Raw genomic sequence first — 11,500 nt, forward strand, 5'->3', positions numbered from 1 at the left:
TTTTTTAAATCAACTATAAAGCTTAGATATAGGAATAGAAATGTCTCCAAGTAGACAAAAGAGTTAGGTCTCCAAATAGAAACCAAACTGTCTCTACAGTGTAATAAATGCCTGATTAAATCTAAATGGGATTTTAGATTAGCATGTTACAGCTGAACTTTCAAAATGAATCTTAACCAGTTGGTCTTTATTCTTTGTTACACAGTAAGCTTTCAAAGCCAGAGCAGACTGTAACCTCTCCAACAGATGGCGGTAATGCTCCATGCATTCTGTGGCGTCAGTATGTAATGTTTCATCCTTAGAATAATTTTTTTAACTCAGAAACCATTAGAGATGACATGAAAAAGGCATCTGGTCCTCACCATCATGTGTGATGTTATCCTGTTTAGGTCGATTCACTCTGACACTTTGCCATGAGCTAGAGGTAGTACTTTATGCAACATGTACATTCAGTTCCTAAATGGATTTTTACAGTAAAAAAAACAAACAAAAAACATTATAAATGTTAATAAGTAGATGTGTCCTTTCAACAATATTCTTAGTTTTATCACTTGAATACATTGAAATGTAAGTAAATGAATCTATCCATTTGAATAGGCTGTTTAGTTGGTCACTCATTCTAGATGTCATTAATTTTGTCTTTGGTAATAAAATACACAAGATTGATGTTATCTTTGACTTGAAAATGTAATTTAAATCACATAATTCCAGAATTTGCTTATTTCTCCTCTGAAAAAATGCCTAAATCAAAGATATCCTGTCCAGGTGTGATTCTGAAAATGATTCTATTCATTTGTTACTTCAAGGCTGGACTGCTGTCATTTTTTTACTATCAGGAAATCCCCAAAATCTGGTAACGTTGATCTAAAATGCTGCACAGAGCTCGGATGAAAATTAAAAACATAGATAATATCGCCTGAAGAACCAGGTCTCAGTTTTATCTGTCTAAAAGGAGAACAATCTGTCTGCTTCTAAGACTATGCTGAAAACTTTCCTTTTATAATGAAGGTTATAATTGGAGCTGCTTAGGTTAGCCTGAGCCATGTCTGTAGTTATGCTGCCATCGGTTTAGGCTACTGGAGAACAAACTGACCATTTCTCCTTGTTCTGTTATATTCTTCTCCAATTTTGCATTACTTGTTTCAACTTCTAACTTTATACTTCCTGTCTTATTTCTCTACATTTTCTCTACATCTGTCCTAGTGTTCTTTCTATGTAGCTGTGACAGTTTCGTAGATTAACTGCATCTCTCTTGAAGTTATTGGCCGAGCTCTTATTGCAACTGACTGTCTGGTCTCTCTTTCATCCTATGGCCTTTAAAACCGGTGCAAAGTTGATCTGTTTCTCTCCCAGATGAAACTGCTTAGGGAGGATTAAATTCTCACTTTTCACTAAAATAGAAAGCACTCCTGGATCAGTACTTCAGTTTCTTTTTTTTGTTTGTGCTCTATTTTCTCAAACCTCCAGTATTTTATCCTTTATTTTATGTCCTCTAAGGCTTAGATATCTATAGCTGATGTCTGTATGCTGTGAGCACTTGAATATCACTTGATTCTGCACAGTCTTGGTCAGTAAGCTGATTTCTGATTCTGTTCTGAATTGTATATAAACCAGTGGTCTCAAACTGTATTTCTCAAAGGCCACAATATTGCAAGATGTGTCCCTTGACCTACACATTCAAATTAAATGGTGAAACTGCCTTACTAGAATGCAGTCAAGCTCTGCTAATCAGCTAATGTTGGAGATTGTTGTGCTGAATCAGAGACATTATAAGTTGGAGGACTCTGACCCTTAAGGAATGCAGTTTGAGATCTGGAGTAAGTCCTCTTCACCAGTAAACTGGAAGTGTCTGCAGTGGGGCTGGGGTCCTCTGCTTCATTCTCTGGGCTTTGTGAAGCTGTTGGAGGAATTGGAATGGAACCACCAGACTAAATTTGGATAGTTATTTAACAAACCACCTCTACTTCAGCAACAGCTTCAGTCCTTTATTTGATGGTTGATCCCTGAACGTCCCACCACTTCCTCATACTCTCCATCACCTGTGTCAGCATCTCCTGTTTCCTCTTCCTTATGCTTCATGCCTCGATATCCTCAAGATGCCTCAACTCCCATTCCACAGGGTCTGGCTGACATCTCCATTTCAGTTCCAGAGAGTCTGGTCAATATCTTCATTCCTGCCCCATCATCAACCTCAACCACATGTTCCTATTCCCAGGTTCTCCAATTAGAGTCCTCAAATGGGCTAGTCTCTGTCTCCTGTTCCTGCGTTCTCCCACGAGGGCATCCACCTGGGCTTGCCTTGCTTTTGAGTTACCTTGGGCCCTATTGCCTCCTGACTGGCCTCCTGCTTTCTTCAGAGGGTTCCTCCTGTATCCATGGAGCACACCAGGGTTCCTCCATCTAGAACACACTCTTAAGATGGAGTTTGGGACTGTGGTTTTATTTTGGTAATTGTTCCCTGTGTGTTTTATCAGTCATTTCTCACACTTCCTCAGTTCATCTTCTGTTGTCTTCAGTTTTGTCTTCTGGACCCAGTTTCTAATCAAACACCTGCTCCTGGTTTAGTAATCAACTTGCTAACTTAAACATCTATCAGCCAGCTGCAGCCAGCTGTTCTTCCCACCAGCTGGCTTCCTAGTGGTCCTCTGGTGATGTATTATTTTAGATTGGCCCGGGCTTAAACCTTTGAGTTTTCTTGAGTAAAATAGTTTATTTTCACTTGCTCCTGTCTCCTGCATTTGGGTCCTTCTCCTCACCATTATGCAGCAGTAAGTCTGCATGTAGAGCTCTTGTGAGCCCAACAAAAAGCTTGACTAGCTCAATAAGTGTCTCTCTCAGGGCCTAGTTTGCTCAGTGTACTCAGTCATGTTCATCACTTACACAGGAAGATACACAAACACACACACACACACACACACACAGAAGAGAGAGAAATAGCATTTGTAATTATTGCTTAGCAGACACAAACCCCTCAGAGGTTGTTAGCTTTGTCTCCAGCCTCCTTAAAGTGGACAGGTTCTGACTGAGAACCAGAGGAAATGCAAACATCCTCCTCAGTGGATATCTGTGTCTGCTGTTCTATGTCCCTCATTGTTACACTCTACAAAATCAACAGTGATTCAAGTATTGGTGTTTTCACTACATAAAATCATTTTTGATTATATTAAGGCAAATGTGGACCTTGTTGGTTATTTTTATTGATAAAAAAGTAAATTGCCATCTAATGTAATGGTTTTATCTTATGCTACATTAGGAAATGTAATTTTCTAGGTTTTCTGGATGAAGTGATAATGAGTGAAGTAGAGGCTTTGCTTGACAAAGAATGGTGGAGTCACAGTGTGCCGGTTGAGCCGCAGTCGCTGCAGACCAGGTTGTTTGCAGTGCAGTCTGTCTTCCTGCATGGCGGTCAGCTCCTCTTCACCTTCATCCTCCTGGAACAACAGGTCAAGCTCATCCGGCTACACAGCTTTATCAAACACTAAGGGGAAGTCAAACAAAGCTAATGGCTTTCATCTACCTTCTGTCAAGTCAACATCAAAACAATCAGAAAAGTTTTGAATCTGCGACAAGACATGATTTTACATAGTTAAAATAGTGAAATGTTTGTTTTGGTTACGTAAAGAGATTGTTAATGGTTTTTAAAGTAATCATGTTGTTTTCTTCTTGGTTTGATTTGATAGCACTGAACAAAAACAGAAACTTGTTATTGGTTGACCACTTTGACTCTATTCTTTCCTGTATGGCTTTTTGCTGCCACAACTCTATCTATATCCATCCATCTATTTTTTAACACCCTTGTCCCTAGTGGGGTCTGGTGGGGTGCTGGTGCATATCTCCAGCTAACATTCTGCACCTCATTTCCACCAGCAAAATGCTGTTTATTTATGTCATTTGATGCAAACTGTATATATATATTTATATATAGGGTGTGTTCAGTGAAATGAAAATGTAATACCAGATTAGTTTTCTATTAAATAGAACAGCATTTATCTTTGTGACAAACAGTGTAATGAGGAGAGAGAGAATCCCTGTTTGTGTGTGAAGTGCCTGATATGCTTTAGTCATCTAATCAGTCAAATGTGGCTCACCTGAGAGGGAGCTAGTGAAGAGTGAAGAAGATACAGCTTGAAGGAAGAAGGACAAGAAAGAGTCCAGAAAGCTATTCAGTGTTTGTAACACTGGCACCAAGTGAGTCAGAGCTGTTTGAGGATAAAACTGTAGGGTAGCCAAACATGGGAACGGTTCTTGAGAAATGTGAATGTTGGTGGAGGAAGGCCATCTCCTTCCAAAGGAGTTCTGGATCCATGTAATTCACCTGAAGGAATAAGCCTTGATCCTGGTTCTATTCTGAATTCTGCAGAATGAATCCTTGAATTATAGATGTCTTGAATTGACCCTTGCAGCCATTCCTCTGAAGGAGCCAATAAGCAGCTTCTGCAGCTCCGGTCCAGAGCTGAGAAGCATAGCATCATCAATGCTGACCCCCCGTCCCACACGTGTGAATATTATAGCTTCCAGTGGACAGAAATGAAAGAATGGGACAGAGCACAGACTGGGATAAAGCAAGCATGTAAGTGCTGTGTGCAGAATCTATGTTATGTACATTTGCTGTTATTAAAACTATAATACAGATTTAAATGTAAAGACTAGCTCAGACAACGCAGATTTTGTGAACAGAGTCAAGCAGGCAGTGGGAAGGAGGGGTGGAAGGAAGGTTGGTGATCTGTTCCAACCTGGTGTTTGTCCTCTCTGACATTTCTGTTTTCCAGATATTGGTGCTGATAAGAAACGTATTGATTAGGATTATTACGCGATTATCAGAACTGCTGGCTGTTTAAAACAGCATGCAAAACTAAGATGGTTTTATTAGAGCATTGTCAAATTATTGTTACTCTCTGACAACTTTGACAGTATGGCTTAGAGATTCATTCAATTCTCCCAATAATAATACAGGTATCTTAATAACTGTTTGTTTTTTGTGTTGCACAGCTGGATGCTTACATAATCTGTACATGTCACCCTGAGTAGTGATGATTGCTAGCATAATCTCTACACCCAAAGAAAGCTGTTTGTTACATTATTACTTGTTGCACAAATCAAGAATAAAGAACAACAAATATTTTCTATGACAAAGCATTTTTTAAGAGTATGCATCTTTTTTTTAAGTCCATTTTCAAATAATTGTTGGACACCATAATACCAAAAATGTGTGTGTGTCACTGTGTGTGTGTTCCAGTCTTGTCTGTCTGCGACTGTTGTGCAATTGGCTCAGCATGCTTTCAGAATGAAGAAGTGAAAAAGATGCAAAGATGCACACGGTGTTTATCAAAGTGGTGCAGTTGCATACCGTGAATGGGTCTTGGATTGCCTCCTGTTGTTGAACATGTGCTGCCTCTGATAGGCAAATGTTGAGGGACAAAGGTCAACAGTTTTTACAGTGTGCTTTTGGTCTCTCTCCTTTTAAATGAAATTAATCTAAAGATGCCTGATTGGCTCCTGAAATAAAGATAACTTAATACATTTAGAGGCAGGGCTGGCCCTAGCTGCTTGGGTTCCATAAGCACCAGTGCTGTGTGGAGCCCAACCCTCTAAGCATTTCTCTTCACTGCATACTGGAAATTAAAGTTCACAAGATTTTATAGTATTATCATTTTCTCATGTTATGTTAAAATGAACTATACATATGAATACTGAACAGTCATTCCCTATAGCAGTGTTTTTCAACCACTGTGCCGCGGCACACTAGTGTGCTGTGAGTGATCGTCAGGTGTGCCGTGGAAATGATCCAATTTCACCTAATTGGTCTAAAAAAATATTTTGAAAACGAATTAATGATCTGCAAATAATATGCCATTTTTGAGTGTCTGTGCTGTAGAAGTCACTAGCATATATAAGCATAGCTCATATATGCTATGTTTATATATCTTATGCTTATATATATGCTACATATGATAGCTTATATATATAAGCTACACATATGTAGCTTATATATGTAGCTACATATATGCTATGTATATGTAGCATATGTATATGCTGCATATGCTACATATATGCTATCATATGTAGCATATATGGCATATATATGATAGCATATGCAGCATATATAGCATATATGTAGCATATGCAGCATATACATATGCTACATATGCTATCATATGTAGTATATATATGTAGCATATGTAGCATATACATATGCTACATATGCTATCATATGTAGCATATATATGATAGCATATGTAGCATATATATGCCATATATGCTACATATATGCTATCATATGTATCATATATGTAGCATATATATAAGCATAGCGTGTATATATAAGCTATGCTTATATGACTTATATATACAGTACAGACCAAAAGTTTGGACACACTTTCCAATTGAATTCAATGAGAAGCAATTTGACCCCAACATATCCTGCAGGACCCCCACCCCAACACTAAGAATTTACCACACTCTTGAAAAGTCAATACAATGTTCCCCCTGACCAAAATCTACCCATAAAACCTGAAATGTCCTGCAAGACCCACCCCAAATAATGAGGGTCGACCATCCCTCCTGAAAAATGAATAAAATGATCCCCCTTACCAAAATCTACCCACATTGTCCAATTGGACCCCAAATATCCTGCAGGACCCCCACCCCAACACTAAGCATTGACCACACTCTTGAAATGTCAATACGATTGTCCCCCTGACCAAAATCTACCCATAAAACCTGATATGTCCTGCAGGACCCACCCCAAATAATGAAGGTCGACCACTCCTCTTGAAAAATCAATAAAATTCTCCCTTTGTCAAAAATCTTCCGACATGGTCCACTTTCTTCCCACATGTCCTGGAGGACCCTCCCTCAAACACTGAGATCCTGCCTACATCTTTGCATTTCCAAATGAATTGATTAGAAGAGGCGGCAAAAAACCAGTGTTTCGGGGTTTAGTCGTAGACTTTGTGTCTGAGTCCTCAGGTTTCAGTCTGATATTTTGTGACTGAATTGGTGGAAAGTTATCTTTCTTTGAAAATGAGATCTCTGCAATTTTATTTCTTAACTCACTGATGTTGATTTCTTGCATTTTAATTTTCGTGAGATATGCAGTTACCTCTGCCTCTAGTGCTTTTTTCTGCCTTCTAAGAGCTTTGATGGTGGTCTGACTCTCCTGAACTTGAAGCATTACATCTTCCGGCACATGGTCTAACTTAGACTTGAGACACTTCATCACATTCTGGAGATTCGCCTCCTCAAGCTTTAGATTTTCAATTTCTGTCACTTTCTCTTTCAGTTTTGTGGACAATCTGCGGTTCTCAGTGCGAAGCATTGTGAGTTTTCCCGTTTTCTTGTCCGTGTCTGGGAGAAGTATAATATCTCCATTCTCCTCATTTAGCCCCAGCCTTTGCACCTTGGAATACGTTTCTTTAACCATTCTGAATTTCTGCTCATTCGCATGGAGTCGCAGAACTTCCTTAGTTAGTTCTACGATCTTGCATTCCTGTTCACGAATGATATCGGCTTGTATTCCAATTTTTCTGTTATTGCTGAGAAGTACTTCTGCAGCTCTTCTGTTTTTGGTCAGAGCGTCTTCTCTCTGCGTTCTCAGTTTCATGTAATCTTCCTGTGTACGCAGGAGGTCCTTTTCAAATTTGATTTTATTTTCCTTGCTGTTGTCTTTCGTGTCAACCAGCTTTATCTTGACCTGCTCCACCTGATGCTTAAAAAATTGAGTCTCTTGCTTGGACTTTTCCAGGAGTGTCTGGGTTTCAACAATTTCTTTCTCAAGATTTGCTGCAGAAGTTTTTAGTTTATGATATTTTTTCTGTAGGTTTGCTTTTTCTGTTTGAGCACGTTCACATTTCTCCTGGAGGACTTGGTATTTCGACTCTTGTTTAGACATCTTCCTCTCAAAATCATGCAAAGACTTGTGTAGTGACGTGATTTCCTTTCGTAGGCTCAGATTTTCATCATCTTTGTGTTTTAGTCGCTTCATAGAAGTTTCTTCATTCTGGCGATTTCTTTTTGCCTCCATTTCTGTCTCTTGTGCAACTTTGCGTTGTTTCTTAATCTCCTCCTTCTGAGCATCAATTATCTTTTCCTTTGCATCCAAGACAATCTTAAAATTGTCAATTGTGTTCTCTTTAGTTTTCAATATATCAGACTGCATCTTAAGCTCAGCTTTCAGGCTCTCTGATTCATTTCTAGATGTGAGTGCTTTTAGCTGAGACGCATCTAGCTGTATTTTCAATCTTTGATTGTCGTCTTTAAGCTCTTTCACCTGTTTTTCTGCATCAAGGGCTCGATCTCTGTACACCTTCAGTCCTGCCACTTTCTCAGACAAGTCGCGCCTCCGTGCAGTTTCAGCCATGAGAGAATGTGTCTTCTCTGCAAGAGCTTGTTCCATGTTTTTTAACTGACCTTCTAGTTCCTCAATCCTAGTTACACTTTCCAGAAATTTAGCGGAAATCCCTTTAAAGTTGTTGGAAAGTTTAAAATTTTTAACCTCCAGCAATTTAATTTCCTTCTTCAGCTGATATGTGTTCTGTTGTTGTTTCCGTAAATCTTTTTCAGCTTGTTGGACTCTCTCCTTGGACGGAGAGTTTTCTGTCTGGTTGTCCTCTGGCGTTATGGATCGCCGCGTTGTGTCTCTGGCTCTTTCATCCCCATTTTTCATGAGGTTCTGTTGGGATTGAGGATCATCGTCAGTTAATTCATCCTCCATGGTCTGCCATTCTTGTATTGAACGTCTCATTTTTGTCTTGTTTTTGGATAGCAATCCTTTTACAAACGTATAATCACAGAAAGCAATCCTACCTTGGAACTCTTGGAACTCAATGACTTTGACACAGACAGGGTCACTGACTATGTCAAAGTCATTGTCTATGACATCACTATGTCATGAGTGATGTCATGATCTTTGTCCCCATGACATCACTGTTCCTGCAGCAGTACACTAAACCAGTGTTTTTCAACCACTGTGCCACAGCACACTAGTGTGCCATGAGTGATCATCAGGTGTGCCGTGGAAATTATCCAATTTCACCTAATTGGTCTAAAAAAATATTTTGAAAAGGAATTAATTATCTGCAAATAATATGCCATTTTTGAGTGTATGTGCTGTAGAAGTCACTAGCGGTGTAATAATGTAATTTCCTTATCACTAGATGGCTGTAGGTACATAGCATTGCACGTTAAAACAAGAGAATAGACCTTTTTCACGACAACCGGCAGCTGCATCTGAAAGGGCTGCAGCACTTCCTGTTTTGGTGACGGTAATCCAAGTACCCTGAAAAACGTCTCTCCTCCTCCGGTCCTTTTCATCATCATTACTTAATTTCCCAGCACTTTCTTTCGCTGATGCGGAGAAAATTGCAGCGGCGAATTCGCCCACCAACAAATATGTGAAAGGAAACAAGTTCTTCCACAAAGAATATATCCACAGCTATCAAGGTAAGAAAAGACGTAGCTTAGCGAGCTAACCGCTAGCTACAAGATATGAACTACACAAACATCGTAACGAAGCCTAATTTAGTTTGCTAAATTACGTGGAATATTGGAGACAGACATAGTTTAAACTTTTCAAATATATTTTGACATTCTGAATTGTATTTGCCAGTACAGTTTGTGAAAATAAGCATGCTGGAACTTAGTTATGAGATACTAGATGACGCTTGATGTTGAAACTATGCTTTACTTCTGCAGCCTGTAGTGTCAGATAATGTCCAGGGACAGCTAGTTGTCAGAGCTCGATGCTTCAGATCCACATATACTAAATTACATTTACTGTCAAATATATGATCTTAAAATAACAGTACTATAGTTATGTACACATTTTATTCCTCCTTTGATTGTGTCGCGCAGCCATTTATGCTTCTTTCCCACTTGTATTTTGTGTATTTTACCCAACTTTTGCAAGTTGGGTAAAAATCTAAACTGTGCCAAATCAGTCCCATTATGTCCTAACAAATTGCTCAGCCACCCCTTTATTTGTTCTTTAGTTTGAAATCTTTCTGTGTATTTCTTGTAAGGGGAAACATCCTGAACCTGTCAGCGACCTGGTGGTGTGGAAGCCCAAAACTATGGGGAAAAGGTATCTGCACTCCACACTTTACAGAGTTTACACAGGTATAACTTTTGGTTTATATTTTTGTATCTATGTTTCCTCTGTCAAAACCTATTATGATTATTATGATTTTGTCACTGATGTTGGTAGGACCACTTCCAGATCCCGACAATCTGGCATCAGGAGAAAAACTTCGCCAGCCGCAGTCCCAACCACTTATGGCCCTTGGTCTTTCAAATTTGGAGCTGGTTCCATCCAGATTTGGGCCTGTGCCACAGGGCTCACCAATGTCTCATCAGTGCCCACCTGACTGGTCCTCTGGTAGCATCATTCTGCACCACATGACTCCAGACTTCCCTTCTCTTCCTTTGATGCTACGTAGTCTTCCGAATATGGGTTTTGTGCCCACACTGGGTCAACTTATGCATCTTCAGTCTCTGCAAGCGTCATTGGAAATGTTTTATGAAATAGAGGCCTGAACAAGAGCATATATGAGAATAAGAATTATTTTCTGTATTCTGGCTAACAGAATGCTTGTGGACAGAATTAGTTTGTAAAAAAAAAAAAACTGAAGTTTTCTACAACCTCTTTAAATTTAAGACCACATTGTTGTGCCACTGTTCAGGTGTACTTTTGAAGTGGACATGTTAAGTGCAATTTAAGATATTAAATATGATTAAAAAAAATACTTTGTTGTGTTTATTTGATTCCTATTCAAGACACTTTGATAAGATTGATTATATATTTAATATAGGCGGCTATCGACTATCATTTGTTTCAATTTTTGGTTGGTGGTGTGCCTCGTGACTTTTTCAATGAAAACAATGTACCTTGGCTCAAAAAAGGTTGAAAAACACTGCCCTATAGCACTTATAGTCATTTCATTACTTGAGTTTTTGCAAGCAAAACCTGTCAAAATCTGCCAAGCAAATTGTTTGCATTTCATCTGTTTTTTTAAATTTCTCTTTCTGTGTGACCTCAGAGAAGAACAGTGGTTCTGGGTGAGAAAGTCAGGATGGTACATGCCAAAGAGAGTGAGACAGTTTTGACATCTGAGTCCAAGTCACTGATGGGTTGAAGGTAGAACCTGAGCCACTTTTGTATGCGGTGGTGATGGATAGGTTGACGACAGATGAAGTCAGGCAGGAAACTGGGAGGAACATGATGTTTGCAGATGACATTGAATCTGAAGTGAAAACAGATAACAGATGAAGGAGAGGCAAGGCTGAGATGGTTCAGACCAGTGCTGTGGACACATTGGAAAGAGGATGTTGGTGATGGAGCTGGCAGGCAGGAGGAAAATAAAAAGACCCTGGAGAAGATTCATGAACATTGTGACACAGACATTGAGAAGACTGGTGTCAATTAAGCAGGCCTCAAAAGGACAATCCTGGGAGGGAGTCTGGGTCTACAGGAAAATCCTATGATGGGAAGAACATACTTCAG

The 11,500-nt window shown here is 39.3% G+C and overlaps 1 long non-coding RNA gene across 2 annotated transcripts; it reads left to right on the forward strand.

The window, feature by feature from the left end:
• The first annotated feature begins 9,114 nt into the window (after nt 1-9,114).
• Nucleotides 9,115-10,701, forward strand: LOC122823008. 2 transcript variants are annotated; one of them, XR_006369266.1, is made up of 3 exons: nt 9,115-9,441; nt 10,020-10,116; nt 10,205-10,701. It is a non-coding gene; the product is annotated as an uncharacterized LOC122823008 (long non-coding RNA). The 2 variants fall into 2 exon arrangements; XR_006369267.1 differs by having other exon boundaries at nt 10,020-10,081.
• Nucleotides 10,702-11,500: the final 799 nt, after the last annotated feature.

Source organism: Gambusia affinis, linkage group LG20, assembly GCF_019740435.1.
Source record: "Gambusia affinis linkage group LG20, SWU_Gaff_1.0, whole genome shotgun sequence".
In the NCBI taxonomy this organism is placed as follows: Eukaryota; Metazoa; Chordata; class Actinopteri; order Cyprinodontiformes; family Poeciliidae; genus Gambusia; species Gambusia affinis.